Source organism: Carassius auratus, unplaced genomic scaffold, assembly GCF_003368295.1.
Source record: "Carassius auratus strain Wakin unplaced genomic scaffold, ASM336829v1 scaf_tig00028729, whole genome shotgun sequence".
Classification (NCBI taxonomy): Eukaryota; Metazoa; Chordata; class Actinopteri; order Cypriniformes; family Cyprinidae; genus Carassius; species Carassius auratus.
Genome location: NW_020525716.1, coordinates 69,074 through 75,553, shown reverse-complemented (window position 1 = coordinate 75,553; position 6,480 = coordinate 69,074). Strand labels below are relative to the sequence as shown.

Genomic DNA, 6,480 nt, shown 5'->3' with positions numbered 1-6,480 from the left:
GAAAAATGAAAGTCCTTGCAGCATGTGGTGCATCTCTTCAATTCTGGCAGGGATCTCCCTTTTTGGATTGTTACTGTATATGTATATTGAAAAATAGAGCCTAGTGCCTACCCAGACAGCAAACTGACTACGAAACGCATCCGCCGCGGAGGTACACTGTCAGAAATAGGGGTACAGTAGGGGTCCATTTCTGTCCCCCAAGGTACAATCTACACTGATGTACCCCATAAGGCTTATTATTGGACCTCAAGGTACATATATGTACCTTTTTGATGGTCAAAAAGGTACATATATGTTCCCAAGCATTAAAAGGTACATATATGTACCATTTCTTTGAAAGGTTAAGGTACAATATCAAGAGCCAGCCCTGATTGGCTGCTTGATTTCCATTTGAAAAGAACGTCCAGTTCGCGGTCTTTCTTTTAGCAGAGACGAAGTCATAGCATGGTTCTTACAGGGCTTTGAGTAAAATCAGCAGTGTAATATTTGCAGTGTTAAAAGTCATTAATTCCCAAATAGTTTAATTAAATATCTACAGTGTTAAATAGTAATCATGTTCAGTGTTGTTATATGGTGTAATTTTACTTTTACACTAAAAGTGCGGAATAAAAAATCCCGCCAATTGTCTGGACTCAGCCCCTCAGTAACGGCTGCCTTGCAAGGCAAGGATGACATTCTTTCCTCAAGCCACCGAGACGGTAAGTTGGATTGCTTTTCCATTGATAAAAGTACACTGGAAAAACATTTTTGTTGATAATTTTAGTCAAAACATGATTGGTGGTGAACACATTTAGAAATTACTAACTGCAAGTGTTTTTGTCAGGTTTAATGATGATCGTGCAGAGATGTAAGTTACAGAGGCATTTTCCTCAAAAAAGGTTACGTGTAAAATAACTTTTTGGAATGTGCTTACAATGCAAGTCATTTATGCTTTACGTTTCTTTCATTTTTGTTCGTTGACACGTCCTCTCGCCTCTGTTCCCGCCGAGGCCTGGGTTTACTGGAGTGTGGCGTCGAAGACTGAAGCAGCTTACTTTAAATTCGGTAGGTTTTCTACTCAAATGAGAGAATTCATCAAATGGTGAATATATTTGTTTTTTGAAAGCATTGAGTGCGGCATTTCATTACGCGCTAAAAACGTTTTTCTGACTCATAACACCGTCCCTGCTAACAACATTATGTAACTGTTACGTAACTGACCAAAGTTTCGTCGTGGCGACGCAACCGGAAAAGTGAAAGGTGCGTATACGTCGCCACAACGTAACTTTGTGACGTTGCCAGTAAGTAACTGCGACGTCGTGGCAACGTCGCGGATCGGTGGTCGTGTGCTGGTAATCAGTTGGTCATTTTTTTATAATTATTCTATGGGCGGACATGCAGCAATTGAACCTAATTTATGTCCTCATATGCCCAAACTAATTTAAAAGGATGTTTCAGCAGCTGTGAATGATGAATACTCAAAATGAATTCAGTTAATTTATTAACAAGCAAATATGAACAATAATACACCCAGATTATTAATAAAAACAGGATATACAGCGACATATGAATAAAAGCATTCAGCCCAAACAGAAGCACATAGATTGAGATATATTAATAATAAATACATTTCCATATTTTTAAATATTTATACCCTTCTGTAAGCATCCAGGGTCAAAACATTATGCACAAACATGCAAGTCTTAGTAAGCACTCAGCACATTGCATTTAAATATTATCATTAGCAATGCACACATTCATCAACTAATCACAAGCTCCCCCAATAATACATCAGCTAATCACACCCTTAACCAAACCACTATAAATAATTAATTGAAATTAATATCCAATAGCTTATGAACAGATGTATTATACCAAATCAAGTTTAATGAATCTCACACCTATCATACAGCATTATGGCCAGTACACACTGCCACAAAAATATATCTAAATATATATATAATATATCTTACTTTCTCTATTCTTTCAATATTCAAGTGTTCGTGTCCCTGAGTAATATCTGCATCCCCCGAAGTCTGAAGAGAACACAATATGCTAGTAGACAGCAATCCTCGTGAGAGAGAGTTCTGGTGTGGAAGGTGGATCTGGAACTGACTTCTCTTGATTATCTGTCTTCACAAACTGCCCTGAAATACAATTCAAACATTAACAATGATTCTTATAAATGTAATGTAAGGCTGTTACATTCATAATGCTCATTTTGGAAATATAGTTAATCTCAGTAATATGCAGCATGCACGATACAAGGAAGTGGTCAGTAACTACACTTTGAGGTATGATATCTATATCAGTAAGGCTACCTTTAAGAAAAAATAAAATGAATAAATTATGTTGTGTTATGCATTCAAATAGTTAGACATGCTAAAATACAGAATTTGTTAACAATAATAATAAAAAAATAATATGCTGGGGAAAAAAATAAACATTTCATAGGGCCCTAAACATGTTTTTTTTTTTTTTTACTTTTAATAAATTGATGTGAAAATGCATGTTCTACGAAAAAGGAGTAGAGAAAAATGAAATATTTATTTTATCATTGAGGATTTCTTTAAAAAAAACACCTCCGACACGACCAGTCTGATGGGGCTCATGCTTATAACAGTAGTTTGCTGGAGTTTAGACTAATGCTAAATCAAAAATGCCTATCAAAATTAACACTGGAACAAACACAATCTTTATCGATTGGACAACACAAGTACTTCTATTTGAGCGTGTAGAACAAAAGTCATCATAGCAGTTATTTGAGAATTGGCTTACTAGTCATATGGAGCGACGTGTCCTGGAGATGTTGTCCAACAGGAGATCTAAAAAGCCTAGGACGCTCCCAGAAAAGATCCCAATTATTAACAAAAAGCAGTTTCTGTTCTTTACACCATGACAATAACCATTCGTTTAAAGCAAAAAGTCTGCTGAACCTTTCATGTCCTCGTCTATATATGGGAAGTGGTCCTGACACGATGATCATCATGCAGGTGATGTGCTGCGCACCGTCTCGATCAGGCTCCTGAAGTCTCTCTTCAGTGTCTCCGTCTGCCGCAGCATTGTGTCGTTAACGCCGGCGTGAAGCATGTCCACTCCGATGCTCCCCTCACCCTTCAGGATCACGGGAATCTGTGCAGAAATATCAAGAACATGAGCACCAGGGAACAGTGAGTGTGGACTTTACCTTCAGCTAACATAGCACGAACGTGCCGGATGATGGAGTCTCAGATGATCACAGCGTTGTGTTCTGTCTCGCGAAGTGGAGCGAATCAGGTTCTGGTGGAGATCCTGAAGACGGCGGATGGAGAGAGGTCGTCGCCCAGGGCCTGGTTCATGTCTTACACTGTTAAATACGGTGAAGGACAGCTGGGAACATCGTGTCTTGGGTACACCGGGCCTTTGCAGAGAACCACACAGAGTAGAGGTGGTAGGAGGGTTAGCTGTATACTTACCCTGGACTTATGAGCATCAACCCCTGAATATTTCCAGCACAGCTCTCCACTTGCTCATCTGGGCCTGCTTCTCCACAATATCATGGATCTGTTTCTTCACGGCATCCAGCTCCTTATTAGAAATAAACAAACTAGAGAGGGGAAATGCAGAAAAGAAAAATAGTAATATGGAAAACATACAAAAACATCTTAAGATACCGGAATTCACATGTTTAGATTTTAAAGATGCATGATGATATATTGTAAAAAATAAATATGAAGTTATTTAATAAGCTTTCTCGGATCACCTGTGTTTTCTATCTCTGTCAGCAGCTCCCATTAGACATTTTCTTGGAACTTCCCTTCTGTTTTGGAGGGTTTTTAAGACACTCCTGAAATCACTGTAAAAAATGTTTTATCAATATTTGTTTACAATGATAAATCAGAACAAGCTTGAAACAGTGGTTTGAAATAGTTTCAACCCATTTTAGACCGCAAGTGACGTCACTGATAGACTCTACAGTGCAGACTTTTAGGTTAAATTAATTAGCTTAACTTTACTTCATTTATCTATTGACAAATTACAATCAAAAACATTTACAAAGCAATCAAAACCGATCCTTTACGCATAAGAGGTAATTAGAAGCCCAAACTTTCATTAAGAGCTCAAATCTAATATGCTATAACGTTAATTATGTTTCTATGCTAGCGTAATACTTGATAGCAGACATTTCAAGAAAAATACCATAATCACAGAGGTATAAATATTAATAAAAAGTACTTAAAGTAGGCTGTGGATAATATTAACGTGTTACTTAACAAATCTGTCGCAGTTGTTGGTCTTTTCTTTGGTATAACAGACGAGAAACAGAAAAAATGTCAGACGAGTCCTCTCCTCTCCAGCAGCTGATGTGTACGCGGTTGCCATGGTAACTCAACGGCTAGAAGGCCAATAAAAACAATAAAATAATAAAAAAAGGTTTTAGCGACGTTAGACTTTTGTTTTTACTTTGTTTTATACATTTTATCAACCCACTTATTTATTATAAATTGTAAGACTCACCTCAGAAAGCTAAATTCTCCTGTCAGACACAGTTGAAGTGAAAAGTGCGTCAAACAAACGCGCTGTCCTTCTGATACAACAGTCTCTGCTGCAGATGAGATGATGAGCCAGTCTGTGTCATTATTTCACGTTATAACTCCATACGAGATAGAAAGTTTCACAACTCTTTTCTTGTCAATACTGTGCGCGCGGTGCGTCAGTTGTGGAAGCGCGCGACTCTATGTCACGTCATTAAAAGCTTAAAAGCATGTCCATATTCTGACTTGTTGAAAATAAACATATTTTATCTTTAAGGAACGTTTAATCTTGTGTCTGAAGTTTAATCACACTTTTTAAATAGCTCTATACTCAGAGAGCATATAAAGAACGTACAAAAAATATTGTAATGATATTACGTGCATACGACGTTGTAGTTACGTTGCCAGTAAGTCATGAAGTTACCAATATATTACCAACAGAGGACCTGTCTGGGACGTTCTTGGTTATCTGGTCACGTTGGAAGGACGTACTGACGACGTTGCGAGTTGGTAATGTGATGGTAATAAAATTACGGGAATGCGACGTCGTAGTTACGTTGTCAATTGGTAAGTCATGGAATTACCAAAAATTACCAGTACGTTACGTAACTGTTACGTCGTGTGTTAGCAGGGGTGTTGAAGTGTCTCGCCGCTGCAGATGTGCAGTCTTTCTGCAGTCAGAGCTGCCAGAACGCGGAACATTTACCAGTCATTTCATGGACGTTATCTAATGCAAAACTCTGAGACTAGAGCACGTTTAAAAACTTCTATTCGCCACTGTCTTGCGTTGCTTGTTCTCAGCGCTGAATATCATGTCTGTCGTTTCATATTTGCGTCAACACACAAACGCGCTATCATCAAGTTTTTCTTAAGACAGTTAACATTACGTTTATGCAAGTATCGTGAAAGTACGCGCAGCCCGGCACGGCATCTATAGGAGAAGAAAATACAGTCCGTGGCGACGGTTTGCAATCCATCCTGTCAGTTCATAACCGGCACGGTTTGTTAAACCGAGGGAACAGTTTCAGAATTCGTGAGTACGGTTTGCAAACCGATGGGACGGATTGCAAAACCGTCGCCACGGATTGTATGTTTTTCTCCTACGGGTGACGTGCCGAGCTGCGTATGAAAGTGAGTTAAAGGTAACGTAGGTGAAACTGTAAATCTGTCAGTCTTTCAGTTTACTTCGGTGTTCATTCATGTACTTTATCAAGTCATATGGCATCCTATTTTGGGTTAAATAATGTCCCAAATGCTTCCAGATATACAAGGTTACGTGTGTAATGGAGCAACATGTCTGAATCTATCTATAGTTTCTTTTCACAATATAAATAATAAATAGATAAATTCTTAAGTTATGTAGTATACTGTTCATTTTAAGATGTCTTATTACTCATGTTACTCATTAAAATGATGTACAAATGTAATACTTGAATAAAAGTTGTAAAAATACAAATGTATTTAATAATCAGATTAAATAAATACTTAAATTGTTTTAGGCCTCCATGTGACTATTGCATGTTTCATTTAATTGACCCTAGAATGAAGGCTATGTAAAAAAAAATAAAGTTTATGATTTGACACCCGTTTTATAGACAGTTCTCATCATACTCATTCTCATTCATACTAATTAGGGGTAATCCCAATTGTTTCACCACATTTACTTATTTAAATAACTGAAATAAGTGATTTATTTTTATTTTTATCCTTTTTCAATAGAATCTGTCCAGACTTCTGCAGTGTCAAGTGAAGGAAGCTCCTGTGAGTCTGGTGACTCTGAGTGTGAGTGATGGTGACCCTTCAAGAACGGAGCAGAATGCTGAAGATGACGCCAGAAGTGTGAGTCTGTCTCATTTATATGTTATTCTGTGTGCAGTACAAATTTAAAATGCATAAATGAATATGAAAAATTAAAGTTTAACTGGGCAGGCACACAATTTTAGTTTGTTCACACCTGGAATTTACTAATTACTAATTTAAGATATCA

General features: G+C 37.5%; 1 long non-coding RNA gene across 2 annotated transcripts; it reads right to left on the bottom strand.

Moving 5' to 3' along the window:
• Positions 1–3,195: 3,195 nt before the first annotated feature.
• Positions 3,196–5,125, bottom strand: LOC113079614 (uncharacterized). Of its 2 annotated transcripts, none has more exons than XR_003281730.1 (5): positions 4,477–5,125; positions 4,234–4,354; positions 3,722–3,814; positions 3,435–3,565; positions 3,196–3,325 (listed from the first exon to the last, which is right to left on the bottom strand). It is a non-coding gene; the product is annotated as an uncharacterized LOC113079614 (long non-coding RNA). The 2 variants fall into 2 exon arrangements; XR_003281731.1 differs by having other exon boundaries at positions 3,435–3,546.
• Positions 5,126–6,480: the final 1,355 nt, after the last annotated feature.